This window comes from Pelodiscus sinensis, chromosome 3 (genome assembly GCF_049634645.1).
Source record: "Pelodiscus sinensis isolate JC-2024 chromosome 3, ASM4963464v1, whole genome shotgun sequence".
NCBI classification, from domain to species: Eukaryota; Metazoa; Chordata; order Testudines; family Trionychidae; genus Pelodiscus; species Pelodiscus sinensis.
Window position 1 is genome coordinate 129,230,314 of NC_134713.1, and position 26,293 is coordinate 129,256,606.

At 40.3% G+C, this 26,293-nt stretch overlaps 1 protein-coding gene across 5 annotated transcripts in view; it reads left to right on the forward strand.

The window, feature by feature from the left end:
• Positions 1-7,681: 7,681 nt before the first annotated feature.
• CHRM3 (cholinergic receptor muscarinic 3) overlaps positions 7,682-26,293 on the forward strand; it is a 461,598-nt gene continuing 442,986 nt past the window's right edge. For all 5 annotated transcript variants that reach the window (XR_012902822.1, XR_012902823.1, XM_025181843.2 and 2 more), the window contains exon 1: positions 7,682-8,131. The gene's annotated coding sequence lies outside the window, so the exon portion shown is untranslated. The remainder of the gene's footprint in view (positions 8,132-26,293) is intronic.

Below are 26,293 nucleotides of genomic sequence, written 5' to 3' on the forward strand. Positions count from 1 at the left end.
AAATTTCTGGTTTCCCTTGGCACGTGTGTAAGGTTTGGTGGAAGGATTTATGAATGTTGACCTCCCCCCCCCCCACCACTACCTTCACCCCAACATGTTCACAAAGTACCACAGACCTAAAAATGTCCCTTACTGCATGGATCCTTTCCGAGGTAGAAGCATTATGATAATTTTCCAGGTGGTGAAGAAAAGACATTTATAGGTATACCACAGAACCATGTGCAAGTCTTTCTTACGACATTTAGTGTGTGTAGGTAGCATTGTGAACATAATACTTGGGCACACATGCATAGGGAATCCATTATCTGTTCCATTGTTGGGAATCTGCTTGATGCTAGAGCATATAACAAAGAATCTTGATTTCTGAGTTATTGGAGTACAGGATTCTCATAAAATGCATTGTGCTGACAATGGAAAAATGCAACCTCTGAACTCATAAATAGCACATACTGGGGAGCAGCTTTTTTTCAAGGACCTCAAAGTGCTTCACAAATATTTGTTGATTGTACACCAGGATGATTTTTTATGTATTTCCCCTGCCCATAGCAAGTATTAGAAATAGATGTTCTCCAGACATACAGAACCAACCTCCCCTTGGGGTAATCCCTCCTTAATGTGAAAATCTTGGCAAAGCTGCAAAATCTCTTCTGAGACTGCTAACCAACAGTGATATAGCACCTTCTGTATCTTAAATGAGAATTGTGAGAATTAGTTAAGTGCTTATTATCCTGAAAATAAGGGCTAAGTATTGTCTTCAACATTAATCTAGTAGTGTTCCAAATTAGGCGTGTCTTTTCTTCTGTTTTCCTGTCTACAGTATTACAATCCCTGTTAACACGGGAGTGGAATATCTGTGTTTTTCCTCTGCACTTGAGAATTGGAAAACAATTTTTGTGAGTTTGTTATAAAAGGATACTATCACCAATTGACATTAGAACATTCTAGCTTTGAATGTTCAGATGCAACTGCTTCCCCCACCCCATGATGAGTTTTAGAAGGCATGATGTGGGCTGGTGAAGGCGTGGGATTTCAATTGTCTGTGTTTAAACCCAATCACTTCCCATTTCCCTTTCCTACTGTTAGGTGGTTGCTAATTAACTCTTGCTGTATTGCTCGTTTCAGGCTTATTACTTAAATTGTTTCAGAGAGGTAGCTGTGTTACTCTGTAACTGAAAAAAAAACCTTTTAAAACAGTGAATAGTCCTGCTTTTTTAAAAGTTTGCTGTTTTTTTAAAGTTTATACTTAAATTGCATTAGTGATAGGTTCCCTGAGATATCTCAGAACACTTGTGGGATAGCAGACAGCTGGAATGCAATCAAAATTCACTCTTCAGGATCTATTCCAATTTATACCGGCCTGGATAATCCAGTCAGCTGTGAGGAGGAGAAAAAAATGTAGAAAACTTACCCAGAAAGCTGTATGTGAGGTGGGAGATGGAAATATCAGAAGACAATTCACCTGCCTCTCTCTATCTCCATGAAATAGTCTGCATAGATATAAAAGGAGCATAGGTTTTCAACGGGGAAGGGAAAGACAAAAGACCTACTTTTCTCTCTCTTATTTAAACTTTGTGATTAGAAATAAGGCATAATTATGATTATAAATACTGACTGAAGCAGTAGTAAATCATCTAAGCTATGTCTACACTGCTTCCCTTTTCCACAAGAGGAAATGCAAATGGAGCACTCATTTGCATATGTCACGCTCTCATTTGCATTTCCTCCTCAGATCCGTAGAGGTTTTTGCACAAAAAAGCGCTGCATAGACAGCGCCTTTTTGTGCAAAAACCTTCCTCAAAAAGGAAGAATGGCTCTTGCGCAAAAGGGGTTATTTGTTCAAAAAGGCACCATCTACACAGCATTTTTTTGTGAAAAAACCTCTTGCACAAAAGTGATCCGATGAGGAAATGCAAGAGTTCAGCTGCCGTGAATTTCTGTTCAATAATAGTTGTGAATTTACTTTAGAAGGAAAGTGTGATAAGTGCTAAATTGCTAATATTTTTTTATTACTCCAAAATTAAACTGTGTATATTTTAGTTGTATAAATACCCAAAGTCTTTAGATAGTGGAAAGTAGTCATGGAGCCTTAAAAATCTGGTTTCAGTATTCAGTTCTGCCATAGACTTTCTGTGTGACCTTAGACACATCACTTAGGCCCAGATCCTCAAAGGTATTTCAATACATAAATACCACTATGTTTTAGTCTTCATATGCAATGCATGTGCATTGAAGCCCTATAATGAAAGTTACCAAATATTTATTATTGCAGCCAGTGGCTGATCACTTTGAAAATAAATTAAAATGTCATCTATTTTAAACACTGCTCTTTACCAGATCTGAATAATTGTGGAAGTTGTGGAGTTAAAATGCTTTGGCCCTCTTAAATGTTTGAGCTTTATGACGAACAATATATTTTCCCTCTCACATTTACTTGGATGATATTGTGAGAGTTACTTCATCTCTGTAACATCATTTATAGCTGGTTGATTGCTTTGCATTTTTTTTCAAACTCTGAGACTGGTGATCAGACTAGAAAATTATCGCCAGTATTTTTGGACAAGGGCTCTCTATTCTTGGTTACCTGGTTTTAAAAAGAGGACTGAGATTTATATTATGGAAGATGAAAGGGGAAAATGTTTTCCAGGAATGTTTGTGGCGATCATTGAAAAGCAATTCTGGAGCATGATAGGTGATTAAAAATGCTTTACTATGAGCTACTGATTCATATGAGAGCCATTGATCTGTCTTTCACTACAGTAATATTCTATTTTTTTGCACTTGTCATAAGGCTTCTTTCTTCAGTATGATAAATTGCACTGAGCATCCATTCCATAGTTTGCAGAAATCTTAGGACATGTTGGAGTTGCATAATGGTGCATTAAATATGTACCCTTTACAGTGTGACTAATGCAGAAGTGTCCTGATGGGAATGAGTCTCTTTCAAACCATGTCAACATTACATGCTAAAAAGAGATGTACCCTACAGCTGAATAGTATGTTGGGTATCTTATTGAATATAACGTTTGTTACCTGAATAGAATATGTATTCACTATAACACTTGTCTTCTTTCTTGGACTTCTAGACTGGCACTTGGAATCCATATAACTCATTAAATTTATTTTGTTCATTTTGTATGCCTCATTGCATTTTTGTACCATATTTGGGTTTAGAATATTCACTTTATAGCCTCTTCCTGGAACTCTTAATGTTGGCCTAGTATTTAGAAGATAAAAAGTCTTTTCTCTGCTTATAGAAACCTCCAAACATCTTTCTGTCTTATGGAGATGGTCCCAGTTTTCCAAGACAAGAAAAAGTATGAACACTTCTGTCCTACAATCATTATGCAACTGAAAAATGTCTGTATTCTATTCTTTGCTCAACAGCAAAATATTTTACTTATGATCTCGTGACAAAAGGGGGAAAAAAACAGCTCCAGCTTCCATAATTAAGTTTCTAGATGTTTAGCAGCTAAAAGTCTTTCACCAACTTTTCAGAAGCATATAATTGCTGTGCCATGCAGCTGATCCACCTTCCTCCACTTTTTCCCCCAATGTGTTTTCAAAATTCCATTTCATTTTCATAGCATCTGGACAATGTTTTTTGACACCAGTTAACGGATTCCACTTATTATCTGAAGAAGGATGACTTGGTAGCAATTTTGTAGTTCAAATTACAGGCATTTTTTTAAAGAAGTTCACAAAGGGAAGGAAAGTGGAAAAACAAAACAAATAGGAAATATGCAACACTCTAAGAAAAGTTGCAGTGAAAGTTGTAGAAAATGCAGAATAAAATATAGGGGCAAGGGAAACGTTAGAGAAGATGAGTTAGAAAAGAAATTAAGCTAGAAAGGAAATAATAGCTATTAGAAATATTGAACATTAATTTATGGGATTCCAATATAGGGAAGAACAGTCCAATAACTAGAAGTCAGTAGCTGTAGGCTCTCTGTGTCTCCTACTTGAGTTTGAGCAATGTAACTTCACCTTGCATTACCTCACTGCCCTCATTCATAAAAATGGAAATAATACTTATCTTACAGACATGTTGAAAGGATTGATTAATTAATTGTTTATAAAGGATGCTGAGATCCTTAATTACAATTTTAATACAGAAATAAAAATTATGCATGTTCCCAATCAGCAAGTTCTGTCATTGCAGCACTTATTTCCCAGCCTCATGCTTCCCTAAAAGCTTCTTGACATTTACTTTTTATTCAGGACCTGATACAAAAAGTAGTTTCTGCTATTTTTAATTTTTATGTGCGTACATTTGCTTTAAAGGCTTAGTTTGCATGGCTAAAGGATAAATATATTTATTTTATGGACTGTATATTAAGTAACATAGCCCTGATATAGAAACTGTACATATCTGATTAAAAGCAGGATCAATATACTGTTGATGTCAAACTAACCTCAGCTTGCTTGAGATGTTAACATTGTTTCATATGATATATGCTACATCATCTACTCTATGCAGAGAGCCATTTCTGCACTGCAATTCAGAAATCAGGGTAATATTTCGCCTGATGGCCTAACATTATGCTCTGATCATGTTTAGGGATCCTAAAAATTATTTTGTTTGTGATAGGTTGAAATCCCCATTATATACCATCATGATGCCACCAAGAGATGATGTTAGCTACATCATCATGTGTGTCCAGAGTTATGTAGTCATTATGGAATAACAATGGATGAAATGAAGAACAGTGGTGAAAAGACAGTCAAGTCATCGGGCACTCATTTGATATTTTAAATTAAAGCTGTAGTGGCATCAAAATAAATAGTTATTTTAAATGTAGTCTTAAAAACAGTAATTATCTGTATTAATTACCTCATCCCATTTCACCTAGGGTATGTGTATACAGAAGCATTATTTCAGAATAACTGACATTACCCGAAATAACATAGTGCATGTACACACAGCACGCCATAATTTTGAAATACTGTTGAGCTGGAGGATTTCTGACTCATGGTAACCCTCATTTTACGAAGAATAAGGAAAGTCAAAGGAAGAATCTTTTTCCTTTGATTTCCTGGTGTGCAGACAGTGCCAAAAGCCAAAATAAGCTATTTTGACTTAAGCTACCTAATTGACGTAACTCAAATTGTGTAGCTTATTCCAACTTTAGCCTTGCTGTGTAGACATACCTCCTAGTAAACATGGCTGAGCCATCACAGGGCTTGGATAGTGGAATTTAAAAAGCTACTCCAGGATAGATGGCTCAGTAGGTATTACTGTGAACATGGTCTCACCCCACTGCTATTTCTGATCCTGTCTTTAGATGGGAGGCAAAAAACAAAGATAAGAGTTTGTCAAAATACAGAATTTGGGGTTTTTAATCAACATTTGTCACTAATTTTAAAAAATGCCAGCCATTCTGTAAACTGTACAACAATAACAAACCCTACAATTTCTTTGAAAATCCATTTTCAAACATTTGTTTTGAAACTTCAAAAATGTTTAACTGTTCTAACTATGATCATCCATCATTAAAGAGTCAATGGTACTTTTTACAAGACTATAAGGATTATTAATCCTGGAATCCTCAACATCTTCCACCTTGAGTAATTAAATACAAACAAGTAATCCTTAATTATTGAGTAGTCCCATTAAAGTTAATGTGTCTGCTTTTGTGAATGAGAATTTCATAAGTGAATCCCATATTAGGAACTTTGGGAATAGGTACTAAATAAATGTTAGTTATTAATAAAGCATTGTCACCCCGTGCTATATTTTTATTTGCTCATTAATACATGTCTCCAGCAGCTGAAGATACTTGGCTTGTGGCGTTGAGCGTTGCATGTACTAATGGAGACATATGTATTAATGAACAAATAAGACACACCCTGTTATATCTTTTGCCATAGCAACTTCAGATTAGGTAATGTATAGAGTCCAGTTAGAGAGTATTTTAATTCTGAGCATCCTGCTTACTGAAACAATTTTAGCATGTAATTTATTTGTCTTTCATGGAAGGGTCAATCAATTACTGGTATCAAAATTGTGAGGCTGAAATATATTACAAAATGTTGGCATGTGTATTTCTAAGGTTTTTTTTTTAATGATTTTGTATCTAATGTACTGTATTGGTTCTTTTCAATTTGTTATAACTAGTAATAACTATATGTAAATCCCTATTTGATCCCTCATGACACTATAAGCCATGGTGTTCATCTGAAAGATGATGGAGACTGTTTAAAACACCTTTGACCAAAATAATAAATATTGGATCATTCCACAGTAAGGTATATATAATATATGTAATATGTGAGCAGCTGTTTGTTAAGCATATATGATATAAGATGTGTATTAATTTGCAATAAAAGAATCTACTGTATTTAGAAAGAAAGAAATTCCCTATGTAATTTAACTTTCCAAAGTGTCTACAACTTAAAATTACTGTAGTAATCAGGATGAAGGTTTCAAAAATTATCCAGATTTCACACTTCAGTAAATGTTCTGACTGATGTTGATGTTTAATTTGTTTTATATGGTGAAAAACCTCAAATCAAATTGTTGGTTTTATTTTTGGGTATTTTTCTACTCTTAAAATGTAAAGATTGAGTGACCATTTGGTAAATGTACTTAATATCACCTGGAACCAGTGTGGGTGGAGGATGGGTATTGGTGTGAGTGTGCGTTTGTGAATGTTATACACATACAGAAGAAACCTTCCTCCGGGAACGTTCATTAGAGGAAAACGTTTGTAACGGGGCAGAACCTAATTTTCCCACGAGCATTTTTCATGCTAACTTTTAGGTAGGTCACCCGGTGTAAAGCGAAAGAGCTTTCTAAATGCCCTCAAAATTGTCTTTAAAGCTCACCTCTGTTTACTCCCCTCCCTTATGAACACTTGATTATCAGATGGGGGCTGGCCAGTCGGAAGGCACTAATCACTATGTGCCCTTGCTGCTTCCATCCTTTCTGTTGTATTCGGCTTTGGTCAGTCGTAATACTTGCATTGTAAACTGGGCGGGGGGAAGAGAGAGAGAGAGTTTTTTTTACTTAGCCCATTGGGTCGGATCCATTATTTGGGGCCCCGACTAGCTACTTTGCTAGATACTCAATAATAGAACTGGAGTGGTATTGGAGTGGGTATGGAATCAACGGACTTGGAATTGAGAAAGACGTGAAAGGGACAATAGCAAACCAGAGGAGAGAGGAAATGAAACGGCCTGGAAGAAAGGAATATTGCCGCTAGAATGGAGTGCACATGGCATGTAGAATGGCACCGGAACCGGTGAAAGTCGGAGTAATTGGAGCAGGTGGCATGCCGTGAATTTGGAATAAATTAGAAGGGGTTGGAACAAGCATTGGTTAAAACAATGGGGATGCATTCCTGGAAGGAAGACCACGGCCCGGAATGGGGACGAAGGGAATTCGAGGGGGAAAGCAGCCGCGCTGGACATGATTGGAGTGGAGCTGCGCGGGGACGGGGCCCAGCAACTCAGGGGACTGGCGTGGAGCGCAGCAGGTGAGCGGAAAGGGGAGCAAGAGCTGGAGCGCACCGGCTTGGGCTACATTGGAGCCCAAGCGGGAGGCGTGAAGCTGGAACGGCCCCTGCGGGGCTGGGCAGGAGCGCGGGACCCCGCAGCTGTGGCCGCGCGGCGCTAGCGGGCGCCCCTATAATAAAGAATCCCTAGGCGAGGCCGGCGGTGGGCGGGAGCGGCTCCAGTGAGGTCAGCGGCGGGCGGGCCAATGAGCGGCGAGCCTGGGAGCCGGCGGAGCGCTGGGTCCCGGCGCGGCTCGGCGGCGGGAGGGGGGCAGCTGCTGAAGCGGCAGCCCAAGACATTCCGGCACTAGGCAGAGCGCCGGCGGCGGGCAGGGGCTGCGGCGGGCGCCCGGCTCGGAGAAGAAAGTGCGGGGCGGGAGGCGGCGCTGCCGGGCACAGGTGCTGCTGCGGCTGGCGGCGGGGGACGCAGCTGCCTTGCTCCGGACGGCGGGGTGCGAAGTGCCCCCCGGGCTGCGGGATGGACCTGCCGCTTGGGCTCCCTTCCCCGCGGGGAGCCGGCTCCTAGGGCGCGCCGGATTCAGCCGGGACCAGCAGGAGCGGGGAGCCCCGGCGCTGCGCGGGGACCGCGGGGCAGGAAGAGGAAGGAGGTCGCGCACCGGGGGCACCTGGGCAGCCAGGTAAGGACGGGAGGAGCCCACGCTGTGTGCAGAAGCGGCGGCGGGAGGAAGCCGGGCGCGCCGCGTGGGTTGCCTCCATTCCCCCCTCCCCTCTCGGCGAAAGTTTTGGGCGAAGTGACTGGGGGAGGGGAGAGCAGGGAGTAGGGGGCAGGGCAGGTCGAGGTCGCTTTGCCAAGCCCCCTGGCGTTGGGCACGAGGGGGAAAGTGGTGCCGACGGGAGCGCTAGAAGGGAGCTCCTGGCTATTCCATCACAGCGCTGACTGCCGGGTGCTTTCTGGGGGGTTGGGGTAGGGGTTGGCTGTTGCTGTCGCTGTTCTTTGCCTTAGAGCTTATCTCCCCCATCGCTTACTCCTGTTGCCCACCCCGTCTGATCCCAGCGGGCAGAGAGTGGGCGCGCCTAGCTCCAGGCACTCGCACGCCTAGGTCAAGGCGCTGGGTCCGTGGGCACTCGGCGCGGGGAGTCAAGTGCGGCGCGGGCGCTTTTCTCTCTCTCCGCTTGGCTCCTGGAGCCCAAAGGTCCGCGGGGTCTGACCTGCATCCCAATCGGACCAGGCACATCTGGCTAGTTGTGCATTCAGAACCGGAACGCTCATGTGGGTGCTTCCCTCTCCTCCCCCCCCCCCCCCCCGCCTACGCTCAGAGGTGTCTTTCTTTCTCCCCGAAACAATCACGGCAGAGATCTGGCTTGCAGGTTACTCTGATCCTCCCCGGCACGTTTCTGTCGCTTTCCCCTTTTGCAATAGTGCCCGGTCACCAGTGGAATGACCCGCGAATGATGCTTCCTCGCGGGAGAGGTGCCTGTGTGGGGCTGCAAAAGGGCAGCCGCACCCCACTTTCAGATGCCCCCTATGACAGAATACCCTAGCTGCAAAGCGCAACCTGTGCTTACCCTGGCAGTGCCTGGGGGTTAGTGTATAAATCTTTCAGGGATTTATGAAGGGCTCGGACGCACGGATTACTCATGCCGTCTGACACTGTCAGTGGGGAACGGATCTTTAAATCTTGTGCTCTTCGGTAGCGAGGCTTGTTCGACGAACTTACCCACATTCTGCTTTTTATGCCTGTCTTTTTAAGTTTAGGTATTCCGGAAAATTAAGTTCGGGAAGACTAGCGGGCAGCGTGTGTCGTGCTTAATGTAACATCAACACTGCAAGTGTTTTAATATAGAGCCCAAGTATTTACTTCTTAGAAGTGTAGCTCACCCTGAGAGCTGAATAGTGTTTAAATCTGTGAGCACAGAAACCAAAATATGTGAATATACACTGGGTTATATATATCACCTGGCTAGTTTCTTTAATGACCTAAAGAGTTCTAGCTGTCCAAGAACAGTTTCTCATTTTCTGTCTCTCTTTTGTAAAGCACAAATCCAAATCCTTGTCTATATTCTCCATATATAGAGAGGAAGCCATGAACACAGAAAATGCAACCTTAACAATGACAAACTAGGATGACTGTTTGTGGGTGTGTTATGGGGATGTGTTCATTTTAATGGTTTCTATTTTTACATCTTTGCAATCTCATCAAATATCTACCACAATGCTCATGGCTTCTTTAGACATCAAAGACAGTGAATAATGTGCTGGGGTCTGATTTTGTTTGCATCGGTATGTTTAATCTGGCATAATGTTTAGTTTGCTTAAATTGTGTTGGAACTGAACTACGGTATGAAATACTGATATTTCCATAATGGAAGCCAACACTGTAGCTTTCAAAAATATGCCTCAGAATTCATGCATAATGGTTACTCATACAGTAGCAATTCTTAATGATATGGAAGTGGTGTTTGAGCACAGTACATCAGAAAATCCTGAAACATCTGTTTTTCCTTTTCAAAAGGAATATATAAATATCAATATGATCGGTTACTTAAGTGTTTTTGATTATGGGTGGTTTTGTTGAACAACTTAAAATATAGTTTTTACAGATCTTGATGTCATTCAGTAAAAATGTGTTTGACTTCAGTGTTGTACCATTGTTAAATGAGTAATTTGGATTTTCTTTGAAGAATTTAAGTTGAGTTGAAATACTGAAACTCATCCTCCTAACCTGTTTGAATATTAAAATCTTACTGGATGATATCAGCAAACTAATAGCATAATCCCAATGAATGCAATTTTAACATATTTGGTTTTCTTCCAGTGACTGAGATTTTATCAATGCAGGTGGCAACTTTTATGATTCCCATTTTGGTTATGCTTTTTAAACAAATGCCTTTTGGCACCACACCACATGCTGAAATTAAATGTTATGTTCTTTTATATTGGATCAGGTTTGGGCAATATTTGGCTGGTACCTAGGCAAGTTGGTTTGATTTTTTTTGAAGTAATGTACCCTAATTTATGATAAAATGTGTTGTAATGTACATTTAGAAACATGAATATATTTTCAGACAGATGAATATTAACTCAGATATTTCTAAATGTTAGTTCCTTTCTGTAACAGATAATCCAAATGGAGTCTCTAATACTTCATGAAAGAGAAATTCTGTATTTTTCTATTCTATAAACAGTGTTAGAGGAAGAATATTATATTCCACAGTATTATTCCCAGAACCAATCATGATCATAAAGACTGGAAATGAAATGTAAACATATCTGAAACTGTAGTTCTAAGTATTAATATTAAAGATTTGTTCACAATTTCCAAGCAGATAAACTTTTAATCTATGAACAATAATAACTTTAGAAACATTCTGGCTCCCATTCATTACAATTTAGTATTTTACTGTAGCCAGATATATTATAAGCATTGATGGAACCAATCTTGGGGCCTAATCCTGAAATGCTTATTCAGACAGAATTTTCAGTGATGAAAATCGGAGTTTTACCTAGATAAAAATTATATGGCTGAGACCTTTATACTCAGTGGTTCTCAAGATATGGCATGTGAATATTTGGTGGCTAGTGCACACTTGTTGAATAGAGCTGGCTTGTCATGTGGTGCTTCCCCTACTTCTTTTCCAGCGGATACATTTCAATGCAGTTTGTCTTATTATGCTATATTAAGATGTAGTTGATGCTATAAAAAGAGCTTCAGAAACTCCTTCACTAGCCAAAGTGACCTGATTGTCTTTAAGACCATGACTACTAAGAAATAATGACCCATTTTAAGTAAAGATACCTTGTGCCCTGGGTAGATTATGTAAGGATGAGATAAGTGATCTATGAGGCATACAACCACGATAGAAGCCCTAATCTTTGTATGTACATAAACTGATGCTAGCTTTAATTATATAATCTAATTAAAGTAGTAGCTTACTATTTGTTGTTCTGTTACCAGTGATACTAGTAATCATCTTTTACCCAGTGAATTGTTTGCTGTAAAATATGTAATAATTAGAATAAGAAAAACTGTTCTTGAAGGGAATACTTATACTACCACCACAGGTGTCCCAAAATATAGCCAGCCATGTTTGCATGAATTTCAGCCAGAATAAGACTTTTGAGTATATTATACCTATATACAGCTGTCTTCTAAACATTGTATTCATTATTTGAAATACTAATAGCACTGCCTGTAGTCTATAGCTGTGCAACTTTTCCTAAACATCTCTGCTGATTTTATTCCTGACTTGATCTATCTTTGACAATACTGTTCTGTTCAGTAGTGTTAATTGTGCCACAGTGTATGGTTGCTCTGTGTGCCAGTGTCCAGAGAAGAGTTTAATGACCTTAAAAAGAGGGTTTCAGCACAAGCACAAGAAGGGAGAGGCTAGTCCTACCTCTCTATATGCTGAGTAATTATACTATATAATCAACTCTACATGTTCTTGCTATGTCTAGACTGCAGGTTTCTTGAGCAAGAAACTTTTATCGGAAGAGCTCTTCCACAAAAACTTCTTGTGCAAGATCGCGTCCACACTACAAAAGTGCATCAAAAAAGTTTTGCGAAAGAGAGCGTCCAGAATGCATGGACTTATTGCTATGCGCAGAATGGCCACCAGGGCACCTGTGCTTTTTCCTCTTTTTGCACAAAAAACCTTATTTCCCTATCCCCACACACACCTTTTTGCAAAAAAGCTCTTTTGCAAAAAGGCGTTCTTTCTCATAGAATGAGGAATACCTACACCAGAAAAAAAACCCCGTTTTTGCACAAAAACGCTCTTCAGGTGTGGATGGTTTGCAAGTTTTTTCGGAAAAATGGCAATTTAAAAAAAAAAAACTGTGGCGTAGACATACCTGAGTATTATAGAACGTAAACTGAAATACATAAATTCTAGTAAAAAGGAATAACTTATGCCACACTCACAGAAGCATAGACTCAAGGGTGATTTTTTTTTTTATAGGATGAAAAAATAAATGTCAATTTTAATTATTTTTATGAACACAATTGTAGATTCTGTAAGGGGAGTGTGAGACCATTCCCTGAAATTTAAAATCAGTACAACTATTCTCCCAAAGTAGTCAGTGTGCATGAAAATAAGCAGGGGTAAAGATGTCACCCGCCTGTTCTGAGTTTAGAGATGCATGCTGTCAGGGGTCTGGTGCAGATGTGAACAACTACCTTGCTTGTCTTCTGTTTTTGAAAAATTTGAAAAAAAAGTAGCTATAGCACTATCAAATATGTGAAACTAGAATAATATATAGTAGAACACTTAAATATTTAATCACAAAGGAACTAAAGGGAGGTTAGTTTTTCTTTAAGTAAAAAATCTCAATGCAATCTTAACTAGAGTCACTATTCTTATTTCCATAACATAGCTGTTTTACATAGGCAACATTTTAATGATAAAAGGAAATTGTCACTAATTTATTATTAAATCAATTTAGCACTCTCTGTCTATTTGATTAATCAAAGGCTCGAGCTTGAGGTGCCAGGAGTAGTTCTAGCAAGCAGGTATAGTTTCACTGAATAGATTAAAGAGATTATGCCTGGGAGCAAGTGTTTCCTGGACTGTGCCCTGATTTTTAAAGGTATTTAGGGTCTGAAAGAGGTAGATAAGCACCTAGTGGGATTTTCAAAAGCACCTCTGTATCTAATTCCTTTTACTTGATCACCTTTACAAATTAGCACCTAAATACTTTACTTAACTAAATGCCTTGCAGATGATTAGCATTACCAAAGGGATTTTCTCCATCTTTAAAAGCAGAAGGAGAGGGAACAAGGTCTTGGGGGAATAATATCATTAAAGAGTCTCTGCTAGTAGTGTTTCTGCCACTTAATTCTTAGGAGGAGGCCAGGTTCCCCAACCTGTCTTCAGAAAACAGTCTAATCTCAGGATCTCTATTAAGATGGGATATTCCCTGCAGAGCCCTGTGTCTATGCTGTCTCTGGCTCCTTGTATAGGCTTCCCACTACTCTGGTACCGGGCATCATAGCTGCACAAGCTAGATAAGGCCTGGAAAACCAGAGAATGGACAATGTGCTATCTCCTCTTCTTGCAATCTTCCTATGTGTATCTCCTGGCTTGTCAAGTCATCACTCCAAACCACGTGGAGGGGGGCTCTCTAAGGTTCTGGTTATGACAGGGAAAGGTACAACAGAAGTGGCAGACTCTTTCCTTAGAATCATAGAGCTGGAAGAGACCTCAGGAGGTCATGAAGTCCAGCCCCCTGCCCAAGGCAGGACCAATCCCAACTAAATCAAACCTCCTTCCATGTGAAAAGCTCAGGAAGGAGAGATCTGTCAGTGCAGACCCTTCCTTTTTTCCCCACATGGACATCTAAGGGAGTGATTCTTATCCAGGATTCTGAGGCTCCTTGAGGAATGATAAGCAGGTTTCGGGGAGTACACAGGGCCAAAGTTAGACTTGCTGAGGGCACAGAATAGAAAGATGAAGCCCCACCATATGGGGTTAAAGCTAGTGGCCCCTGCTATTTATTCAGACCTCAATATTAGTCCCAACTTAGCTTTGGGGGCTCCCTCTGGTGTGGGGTCCTGGGCAATTGCCCTGCATGATACTACCTACTGTTGGCCCTGGCTCTGATGTGCAAAAAAACCCCAACCTCAAAACAAAACACCCAGTTGTGGTATAGGTGGCCTGTGGAGTTATTCCAAGCGTCAGCGTCAGATTCTGAAAGCAATCATGATTAACGTTTTGAAAATCTTACCAACTCCTCTGGGCTTCTTTATTATGTGTTTAAAATACAGGGTTTTACATAAGTGTATGGAGAAATAAACAATTTGGAATCCTTTTATTGTTTATTGAATTACAGGCTTTGAAACATCAGAACAAACTGTTTGTGGCGGAAGCCTAAAATTCTAAATACTTCAGAGAACTTTTAAAAGAGCTACAACAATAATGATCCTTGTAGTAGTACATGGTAGCATGGTACTCACAGTTTTGGTGCATTTAAATACACTAATTCCATGTGCTGCATGTGTTTTTACATTTCATGTGTGTATATAATTTTTTGTAAAACAAAAAGGACCCTATTAGGATTTTGTTTTATCTGACCTTTCAAGAGAGGTATGTGGGTTGAGGTACAATCTTATGTGCAGGGGTGCTAGCTTTTGATTATGTGCTACTGCTTGTTAAAAGGAGTGATCAGAATGTATTGTATTTTGCCTTTGCAATTTTAATTGAATCACAGGGCATTAGAGCTTGTCCATGGGTGCTTATTTTTTATTCTCATTTGTAAGTAAATAACAAGTCACTGCCATCCAATGTTACATCTGAGACATTATGTTTTGAGTTTACAGGTTCTGCAACTTATGTGACCTTGGTTTATAGATGCAAGGACACTTGCTGGACCTTTAATCACTTATATTTGCTCTCTGAGTATTTCTCTTATAATGCACATAGATGGGGTGGATTTTTTTAGCTTGCTAATGGTGTGAGAGTAATAGCTTAAAACTGCAGCCTTGCACACAGTTAAATATGTGCATGAGTGTGTGTAAGATTCCATGGGTAGAACCATTGTGACTATTGGCAAAGTGAACAATCCTTATAGCTATTTCCCAGTTACTACAAAGAGAGGGATGTGAGGATAACCTGAAGTCACATATTATGTATTCTTTAAAAAATATAAAAGCCTATTAAAAACTACAGTGCCCATGTTTCTATACATTTCAAAAATCACCCCCACCCCCCACCTCCAAAAAAAACCCAACAACCAGTCAGCAGGATGCTATTATTCTTCAGATAAAGATTAAAGCTTATCCTAAAATATTATGAGACAGCAAACAGTTTCTCTGTTCACAGAACATGACAGAGTAGAAGACATGTTTTACATTGCAATCATAATTTTTATCTTTGGCATTAAGGCATCAACAATTTTTTTCCAGCCTGTTGATTAATTGTATCTGATTTTTTTTTTCAGTGACACAACCTTGATCCTGCAAATAGATGCCCAAGCATGGACCCACTTCACCTGAGTGCAGTTTCATTGTCTTTTTGAGTAAATGCCTTTATCTACTTTTCAATCTACTTCTCATGCTTCTGCATTAAAAAATTCGTTGTTCTGAAACAGTTCTTTTCACATTAACCCTTTATTTGTGTTTTCTATGGGTGAAGTTTTTTAATTTTGTTTTTTTTCATCAATATAAACTATTGAAACAGCATAAAAACCAACACTCAGTGGGCAAATCACTTAGGATACAATAAAATATTAAAAATTATTCAAAGGAATATGAAACTTACTATTTTAAACTAAGAGAACTGAGGCAGATACTCAGATTGAAGCCTATAACTTTTTAAGCATTCTCAATCACTATCCCTTCTTGTTAAATGCAGAGCTGTAGCCAAAGGATTAATGTATATTCTTTCCTTGACACAGTTGGGAGGCAGATACTTTCCTGAACCTGTGACATAGATTATGAAGTTTGCCTGCAATCCAGTAGGTTAGTTTGTATTATCACCTTTCTGGGAATCTTGTGCAAGGTTGCCTTGGATGAGCTGTTCCCTTACTTTGCCTTTTCCTCAAGCATTGACTTTGGAGCTGTGCAGTAAAAGTTGGCAGTAACTGAATCTGACATATGGAGTCTGCTGCAGACTCTTTTTATCTCTGTGGCTGGCTGAGGGCCAGCTCCTCACTCTGCTCTTCCCATCTTACTAAACAGCAGAAGGAGGTACTAAGGAACAACATCTTTACACTGCTTCAGTCATGACAGCATCCTTTAGTGTCAGTCAGATGTGTGGGTCACATGCACAAGGAGCGTGAAAGGCAGAATGGCAGGAAGAGGAGTGAATGACTATGGGAATATTGAAAAATTGGGAGATTGTGGTGGACTGAAGATACTTAGATGCTAATTTATTGTGGGGGTGAATTACTATAGGATGCTAGTGAGAGTGGGGAGGTAGAGAGGGATGTGGGCAGAGAGTATAAAGTGCCAAGCAAGACATCCCATGACTAAAAGTGAGATGCCTGTCCAAAGGGTAAGGGGAAGCCCCAAAGGGCATTTGGTAGGGATAGGAGGAGGACAGTACTTCAGGAGAGAGTGATCTCTGTAGATATGGTGTCGGGGAGGAGGAGGGATGGGGAGAGCTGTGAAAGGAGGATGCTTCTGCTGAGGGAGGAAGAAATGGAAAGCTCTAGGTGAGGAAGTGAGAGAAGATGATGATACCGGGGAATGAAAGCTACCACCCTCCCACACAAAGTGATACTTCATCTAATGTAATCTGTATGTTGCACTGGATTCTCTAGCAGTATTGGAGGGGGGGGGGGAATGGCTTCTCCTGGAAGGCCCCCAAGCTTGTGACTGATAATTAGTAGAGACAAACATTTAAAACAGAGAAAATATATTGAGTAATATTTACATAAAAAGTGACACAAACACTTTTGAATGCTTCCTCTCCAATAGTCTACTATTGCCAACTCTGTAACTGCAAGGTTATTGTGTCCCAGCCCTCAAATCTCGGCTATTAGTCAAGATTACCCTCCCTCCTAATAAAGGTGCAGGTTAAGTCTCTCAGGTCTTAAAGAAATAACCTAACCAACTGATTTTATACATAGAGGCCTTCATGGTTAGGAAATTTGTGTCCACATCTGATCTGAGGTTCACAGACCATATTTGTGGATATTTGCAGAGCTCTATCTCTACATTCAGAACACATCACTAAAGGCTGCACTGAAGCTAACCACTGACATCAGGAAGTATAAAATTTCATAATTAGCTTCAGTGATATACCTACTGACAAACTTTTCCAGAAACACTGCAAATGAAAAGAGAGGAGACCAAGTATAATTAACAGTCATCGTATAGTATAGCCTTACTAGTCAGCACCTACCTGGCTTTCATTATAATTTACTTCGGCCTATAAGATTGCAAAGCCATGTATCCATTTTATTGCAAAGGATTACTTCATGGTACAATGTTCACACAATACTTGTACAAGGAAATATCTAATACTTTTGCTTTCAGAATATACTGAGAAGAATTCCTGTGCATTTGAAAGCATGCTGCTAGGGACAAACTCAGCTCTAAGTATGATCATGCTTTTGGATATGCCATATTTTTACTGGCTTGAAAATCATACAACAATGTGAGATCCCTCTTTGTGACATTAGGAAGCATACCTTCATTGAATTTAGCTTATTGTCATGGAATCAAGAAATATCATCTCTTATGATTTGAGAGTTGCAGATAAAGTAATAGCAGCAACCATGTGTTATTTCACAGACTCGCAATGGTCACCTGAGCAGTGCATTTCTTTGCTTCACTTATACTGGTTTAGCAAATAGTAATTCTCCATTAGCCTGATATGATGTGTGCATATTTAGTATGTCACTAAATTTTTACGCATTGTTGCAAGTTTTAATTAGCTATCTGAGAAGCCACAAATAATACTGTGGAACAGCCCAAGACGATCCAAATTTCATTCAGATTTTTTGGGCATATGATCAGCATGACAGGGAATATGATCTGCTTAGAAATATTTTACCTTGTTTGGAATTCTTGATAAATGAGAATCATGGAATACATATGGTAACTATATCTCTAAAACTATCACTGAAAGTGGTATGATTTGTTCTGACACCCAAAGGGAAAAGTATCCGAGGGGTAGCTGTGTTAGTCTGAATCTGGAAAAGCGGCAAGGAGTCCTGTGGCACCTTATAGACTAACCACAGTGTTGGAACATAAGCTTTCATGGGCAAAGACCCACTGCGTCAGATGCATGTCTGGGAAAAGACAGCTATTGACTTTAGAAGGGTGAACACTATAACTGTGCAAAGCTTTTATTTGAACAATATGTCAGGTATTGGTAAGGTATATATTTGACACTTTAGGATTCTTGAAATGATCATAAGAGGGGTCAGAAAAGGAGATCCCACCTCTTTATTCATTTAAAAAAATCCTTTTCATACCATGTGAAATAGACTTGACTATATTAGTAAATAGGTACAGGAGGTCCCAGGATTCTCTGCATAAATACCTTTACTAAAATGCTAAGTGTACTGGACGTCTCCCAGCAAAGTCAAGTTTAAAAAAAAAACTCTTAAGGGTATAAAAAAGAGAGGGGGACCTGAGGAAAGAATCCTTGCCTGTCAATCCTCTCCTATTAGAGAGAGGGAGAAAGAACTCTTCCAATCCCTTTTCTGCAGTGTCAAGGGTTTAGCACTATCTAGGAAAAATGTGGGAGTATTATATCTATCTAGTTTTGTACTGTTTAATTTTGGGTTTCTCCATCTTTTTTGTTTGTGATTATTTTATTTAAAATTATCCTGTCTTTTATACTCTTTCTGGAATCACACACCATAGTCCAGTCTCAGAGATTATGATAATTTCGGTCCTTTGTTGAACAGGAAACTTAAGATACCTGAGCTGGGACACACAGTCCCATAGGTGTTACCAACAGTCTGGCAGACTCTACAAGATACAGAAAGACTGGGACCCCAAGGAGTGAGAAGACTAAGGAAATGGACGAAACAAACATACTGTGTTAAGGAAGAGATCTGCTCCCACTCCACCAAAAAATCCCACGCTTGAAAGCTCTCTTTTCTCATTCAGAAGCACAGCTTTAAGGCGACAGGCATGTCTCTGAGCAATGGCTGGTGAAGAATGGTGGTGGCAGGTGGAAAGGGAATGAGCATGACTAGAGAAAACAAGTTGGGAATTATTTGTAGGTACAGTAATGGAGGTTGAAGCTCTGAAGTCAATGGCTGGTAATGGACTTATTCTCTATTCTCCTGTTCTTTCAATGCAATTTTCATTATGTTAGCAGTTGGCAATAGGAGTAAAAAAAGATAAATATTTGACTTGAGTGTTGATGTTGTAGTGGAATCTTTGTGGGTGGGGTTCTCTATATCATCTTTTTCTCCTTCAGTGCATCTGCAGTTTTCACTGAATTTACATAGCATAACACAGACTTTAGATTAAAAATTACTACTGCTTCTTAAAAATCTCACAAACTCAATTCAGCAGTTGATGTTAAGTGCTATTTGGAGAAAACATTTTTATTAGAAATACATGGAAGATATAGAAGAATCTTTTGGAGATCAACAGGAGTAAGAAGTGATGCTTACTTTGAGAACAAACAGAATGTGCTTTATTGTTCATTGAGTGAGTTACGTTTTGTTCTTTTGATTCCCATCAACACGATAGTGATGGTGCTTATTTGCTTTGATAGGTAAATTGGAGAGAATTTAGAGAAGAGGAAAAAATGTATAAACCGGTTTGGGAACTAAAGCCTATGGGGGAGGGAGAGTGAGAATTAGGCCTATTCAGTCTTGAGGAAAAATTACATATAAGAAACCATAAGACCAGATATAAAAATCTTTCAGTCTGAAGCTCTTAAGGGATGAGTCTCTGTCAGAGAAAGTATTTAGGACTTGAAGCTTTTCTTTGCAAACATTTCAAACCTGAAGACTCCCAGACCAAGCAACACATATTGTTTTCCTTGACCTCAACCTTCCCAATATCTTACCTTTGTTTCATCTGTAGATAGTCGGTTACATTGAAGCCTGATTAAAAAAAAAAACAAGGTTACTGATCCAGATGGCATAAAGCTATTTCCTAAGGTTCCTTGAGGATCCAATCCAAAATCCACCATGGTTAACTAATCTTGCAATTATGTTAACAGGCTTTGGATAACACCCAAAGGACTAATACTTCCAAGACCTTAAATTAGTTTGACTACTTTTAAATTTGTTCAGATCTATATTTCCAGTACTGTGTGTGTTACAGTAATGAACATCACATAAACTGCATTTATTCAAAACACAACCTACACCATCCATCTATGGGTGTGTCTAGACTACAGGGTTTTGTCAACAAAAGTGGACTTTTGTGGACAAAACTATACCTGCGTCTACACTGCATAACATCACCAGAACTCAGCAACTCGACGGTTGTAAAACTCATTCTATGAGGAATAACACCTTTTGTCGACAGAGTTCTGTTGACAGAAGGCGTTATTGCATCTACACTGTCCTTTGTGTCTTCACTGTCATGTTGACAAAGCGCCTTGCTTTGCCAACAGAACTGGATGTAGTCTAGACGCTTTTTGTGACAAAAGCTTGTAGTCTAGACGTACCCTATTGTCATTCCTGAAGCCGGGGCTGGAAAGAAATAGCTTGTCCTGTATTCAGTACTGGAGGTACGTCTACATTGTGGGCTAAAGTCGAATTATGATATGTGACTTCAGCTATGTTAATTGTGTAGCTGAAGTCAAAGTAGCTTAACTTGGCTTTTGGCGTGCTCTACGCAGCAGGCAGTCAAAGAAAAAACACTCTTCTTTTGACTTCCCTTACTCCTTGTGAAATGAGGGTTACAGAAGTTTGAGTAATAAGCCCATTATTTCAAAATTATTTAATAATAACATAGGTTATTTCAAAATAAGTGTGCAGTGTAGATGTAGCCTCAGAGAGGCAGGCTTTGCAGGGAGGATAGCCCAGGCTGGGCAAAAGCACTATCATTATTTTTAATATCTTGACTAAATTGTAAGTTTGAAGAATAAAATTATGTCCACAAAATGTCTTGGTATGGCAGTGAATTGTTACCGCGAGTCCTGTCTGCAGGAGGGAAAACATAGCCAGCAGCTAGCCTAAAGCCAGACAATGTAAGGCAGCCCTGTTACAAAGTGTTTTCCTGAATCAGGGTCAAAATTGATACACAGTTCAGTGTGGACACTCAATGGTGTTCACTTTGTATATAAATTAAAACTCAAGACATGGGGCAATTGAGGGATACATTCAACATGTTTTATATTAAATCTGCCATAAGGAAAAGTGAGAACAAAATTTAACAAAACATCAGAAAAAAAGGTATTTTGTCACATCAAATCTCTGTGCAAAAAGTGACTCATCTGGGGAGACGTTCAGTGGCTGATCATCAGCTGGTGTAAATTTTCATAGTTGCATTGTCTTCAGTGGAGCTGTTACCATTTATATTAGCAGAGAATGTGTTCCTCTAAACTATGAGCATTTCTGTATCATTGGAATTGATAGTCTATCTGAAAACAAGCCTGGACTTAAACCACTCTTGAATCCTGGACACAGTTGGGTCCACTTTTTATAGCACCTCTGAGAGAAATGAGAGATTCAGGGCTACTAAGGTCCCAGTCCTCAAACTCTATCCATGCTTGCTGACTGGTTTGGTAACTTAAATATTATTTAAAAAAAACCCACCTCTTTTTGCCTTTCCCCAAACATCTTTCCTCCACTCCCAGCTTTTTCATCATAGCTCCAAAATAAGATAAACCAGTTTCAGGTATGAGTTGACTGTGTTTATAAGTTGTGTCCAAGAAGAAAACTTCTTTGAAATGATACAGGTAGCTGAAACAGCCCCATTACACTCATACCTAATGACAAAGCAATATTGGTACACACAAATGTTGAGCTTGTTGTCACGTCAGTGTTTGAAACTTTTATGTGATATATGGTGAGTCATACAGTGACCACTGTGTCTCTTTTTGTCACATTTTATCAGTTCGTCTCGTTCAATACGCTTTGTCATGCTGATGATGATAATAATGGATACCAATGGCGAATCAGTGACATTTATTGCTGCATACATTATTACCTGTCCACCTTTTCTGCCAATAGTATAAATATTTACTACTTGTTCTCCTTCCCCCTCTTCCTTGGGAACAGCATTTATTATTTACAATTAATATTGGACTTAGAAAAAATTCAAATTATTTATTTCTGTACCAGAGTAGTAAAGTCCTTCTTTTTGATAAACATACTCAGGTGGGTCAAATGTTTGTAAAGTGTATGGAATTGTATTCTGAAAATGTTTTGTGTGGTTTGCATGACTGAGACTGAATAATCTCTTTCAGTTAAAATGATATGATAAAATTTTGGGTATGCTGAAACACTTAACTTCATAGTTATGTAATTGTGGTGTTCGGAATCTTGATAAGAGACTCCAATTGAAACCTTTCATTCCTTCTCATCTGTTAGTAAATACATTTGTATAAACATTATATATATATAGCGTAAAATTCCACTGAGATATTAAGATTTTTAGCATCAGATTCTACTTTCACTAAAGTCCAATGCAAAACTTGTTGTTTTTAGGTGACAGATTGAGCCCATTGAATTAGTGTTATCTCATTCTGCAATTCACTTTGAAACTGCATTGAGGGCTCAAGGTCCAAACTTGTGTTACTGACTCATTACTGGGAACAACTAAAGTACTATACCATTTCTTTTATTGCTTCTGCAATATTCTTTGAACAAAATATCCATAGAAACACTTTCATAAGAAGTTTACAAAATCCATTATTGTTGCTTGAGTTATTTTCTTTATATCTGAATTGGAATATTAGAGATATTAAAATGACTTTTTAAGTGTGTGTGGGGTGGGGGGAGACTAAAATTCTAGATGAAGACGGTATCAGTTTGAAGGTTTTAGGGAAAAATAACTAGATACAAACTTGCATTACTTACAGTTTTCTGGAAATTGACACTCTAAAGGTAAACACAAAGAGAGGCTCTATCCAAATAACATGTGAGTTCTTAAAAAATCTGCCTGTCTTCCATTTTTAAGATAGAAATGATTTTAAAAATCTAAGGTGAAGTCCTGGTCACCATTTAAGTTGATAATGGTAGAACTTTTAACTTTAGCAGTATCAGAATGTCAGCCTTTCTGCTCTTTGCTTTACTTTTAAAATTTCACTTACGCTTGGACCTACAAACCATACTTGTCAAGATCTTTGCATAATATTGCTATGCTTGGGGTTTGCTAATATTGCTCAGGAGAGTTTTTTTTTTTTTTAAACCTGTCAAATCTTTATATGCACACCTATTAAAACACTAATTCAGACTAAGTTTAAGTGAAGTGTTTGGCTTTTATTAATTTTAATGAAACATGAATTAGAGGTTGGCTAAGTGTTTCTAAGTGTTCCTATACAGTATTTTTAAATGTAACGGGGGGTACACATGTACATGCCTACTGAGACTTTTACAAATAGGTCTGTTTAAGGTCATAGAATCGTAGAACCATAGAGCTGGAAGAGACCTCAGAAGGTCACCAAGTCCAGTCCCCTGCTCTACGCAGGACCAATCCCAACTAAATCAACCCGGCCAGGGCTTTGTCAAGCCGAGACTTAAACACCTCTAGGGATGGAGACTCCACTACTTCCCTAGGTAACCCATTCCAGTGCTTCACTACCCTCCTAGTGAAATAGTTTTTCCTAATATCCAACCTGGACCTTTCCCACCACAACTTGAAACCATAGCTCCCTGTTCTGCCATCTGTTTCTACTGAGAACAGCCTTTCTCCATCCTCTTTGGAACCTCCCTTCAGGAAGTTGAAGGCTGCTATCAAATCCCCCCTCACTCTTCGCCTATGCAGACTAAACAGACCTAACTCCCTCAGCCTCTCCTCATAAGTCATATGCTCCATCCCCCTAATAATTTTGGTTGCCCTCCGCTGGACCATCTCCAATGCGTCCACATCCTTTTTGTAGTGGGGGGCCCAGAGCTGGACACAATACTCCAGATGAGGCCTCACCAAAGCAGAATAAAGGGGAATGATGACATCTCTAGATCTGTTGGCAATGCTCTTCTTAATGCAACCTAATATACCATTAGCCTTCTTGGCTACAAGGGCACACTGTTGACTCATATCCAGCTTCTCATCCACTGTAACCCCCAGGTCCTTTTCTGCAGAACTACTACTTAACTGGTTGGTCCTCAGCTTGTAACTATGCTTGCGATTCTTCCATCCCAAGTGCAGGACTCTGCACTTGTCCTTGTTGAACCTCATCAGATTTCTTGTGGCCCAATCCTCCAATTTGTCTAAGTCACTCTGGACCCTATCTCTGCCCTCAAGCGTATCTACCTCTCCCCCTAGCTTAGTGTCATCTGCAGACTTGCTGAGGTGCAATCCATCCCCTCATTCAGGTCATTAATAAAGATATTGAACAAAACCGGTCCTAGAACCGAACCTTGGGGCACTCTGCTAGAAACCAACCGCCATCCTGACATCAAGTCATTGATCACTACCCACTGGGCCCGACCTTCTAGCCATCTTTCTAGCCATCTTACCATCCATTTACCCAATCCACATTCCCTTAACTTGCTGGCAAGAATATTGTGGGAGACCGTATCAAAAGCCTTGCTAAAGTCCAGGTATATCACATCCACTGACTTTCCCATGTCCACAGAGCCAGTTACCTCATCATAGAAGCTAATCAGATTCATCAGGCACAACTTGCCCTTTGTGAATCCATGCTGACTGTTCCTAATCACTTTCCTATCTTCCAAGTGCCTCAAAATGGATTCCTTAATAATCCTTTCCATGATTTTTCCAGGAACCGAGGTAAGACTGACTAGCCTATAGTTCCCTGGATCGTTCTTCATCCCTTTTTTGAAGATGGGCACTATATTTGCCCTTTTCCAATCATCTGGGATTTCTCCCAATCTCCACGACTCTTCAAAGATAATGGCCAAAGGCTCCTCAATGACATTTGCCAACTCCCTCAGTACCCTCGGATGCATTAAGCCGGACCCATGGATTTGTGTATGTTTAGCTTTTCTAAATAGTTCCTAACCTGTTCTTTACCCACCAAGGGCTGTCCATCTTCATCCCAACTTGCATCACTTAGCGCATTACAGGCAGTCCCCGACTTACTTTGGATCCGCACTTACGAACGGGGCTTTTCTCACCCCGGAGCTCACGGGCGGCGGGTCACTGCCCGTGTCCTCCGGGGCGAGAAAAGCTTCTCCCAGTCTCCCTGGTCTGCTGGGGGGTCCAGCAAAACCGCTAGACTCCCCCAGCAGACCAGGGACACCCGAGCAAAGCTGCCGCCTGGGCGGCTTTGCTCCTGTCCCCCTGGTCTGCTGGGGGGGGGGGGGGTCCAGCGGCTTTGCTGGACTCCCCCAGCAGACCAGGGGGACAGGAGCAAAGCCACACGGGCGGCGGGGTCCCTCCGCCTGTGCGGCTTTGTTCGGGTCTCCCTGGGGTGCTGGGGGGGACAGGAGCAAAGCCGCACAAGCGGAGGGACCCCGCCGCCCGTGCGGCTTTGCTCGGGTCTCCTTGATCTGCTGGAGGGGAGGGGGCGCAGCTAGTGCGCCCCCTCTTCCCCCAGCAGACCAGGCTTTTGTTGCGGGATGCCTCGGTTAGAGCAGCTGGGGTGCTGCCGGGTTGGTCCTGTGGGAACCTACCGGGCAGCGCCCCAGCTGTTCTGTGCCAGGCTCCAGATTCAGCAGCTGTTGAAACTGATTAGGCTGATTCCAGGAAGCTGGGGGCAGAGCAACTCTGCCTCCGGCTTCCTGTAGTCAGCCCCTGGTCAGTTTCAGTGGCAGCAGCTGATTCTGGAGCCAGTTCCGACTTACATACAAATTCAACTTAAGACTAAACCTATAGTCCCTATCTTGTACGTAACCCGGGGACTGCCTGTAGTCCGGGAGCCCACCTTGTCTTTGAGTACAGAGGCAAAGAAAGCATTGAATACTTCAGCTTTCCCCACATCATCTGTCACTAGGTTACCTCCTTCGTTCTGTAGGGGCTGCACACCCTCTTTGATCACCTTCTTCTTGTTAACATGCCTGTAGAAGCCTTCCTTGTTATCCTTCACATCATTAACCAGTCGCAATTCCATTTGCGCTTTCGCTTTCCTGATAACCCTCCGGCATTCTCGAGCTATACAATTAAACCCCTCCCTGGTCATTTGTCCAAGTTTCCACTTTTTGTAAGCTTCCTTTTTGTGCTTAAGTTCACCAAGGATTTCCCCTGTAAGCCAATACAGTCTCCTACCATGTTTGCCTCTCTTGCTACTCATCGGCATGGTTTCTTTCTGTGCCTACAATAAGGATTCTTTAAAATACTGCC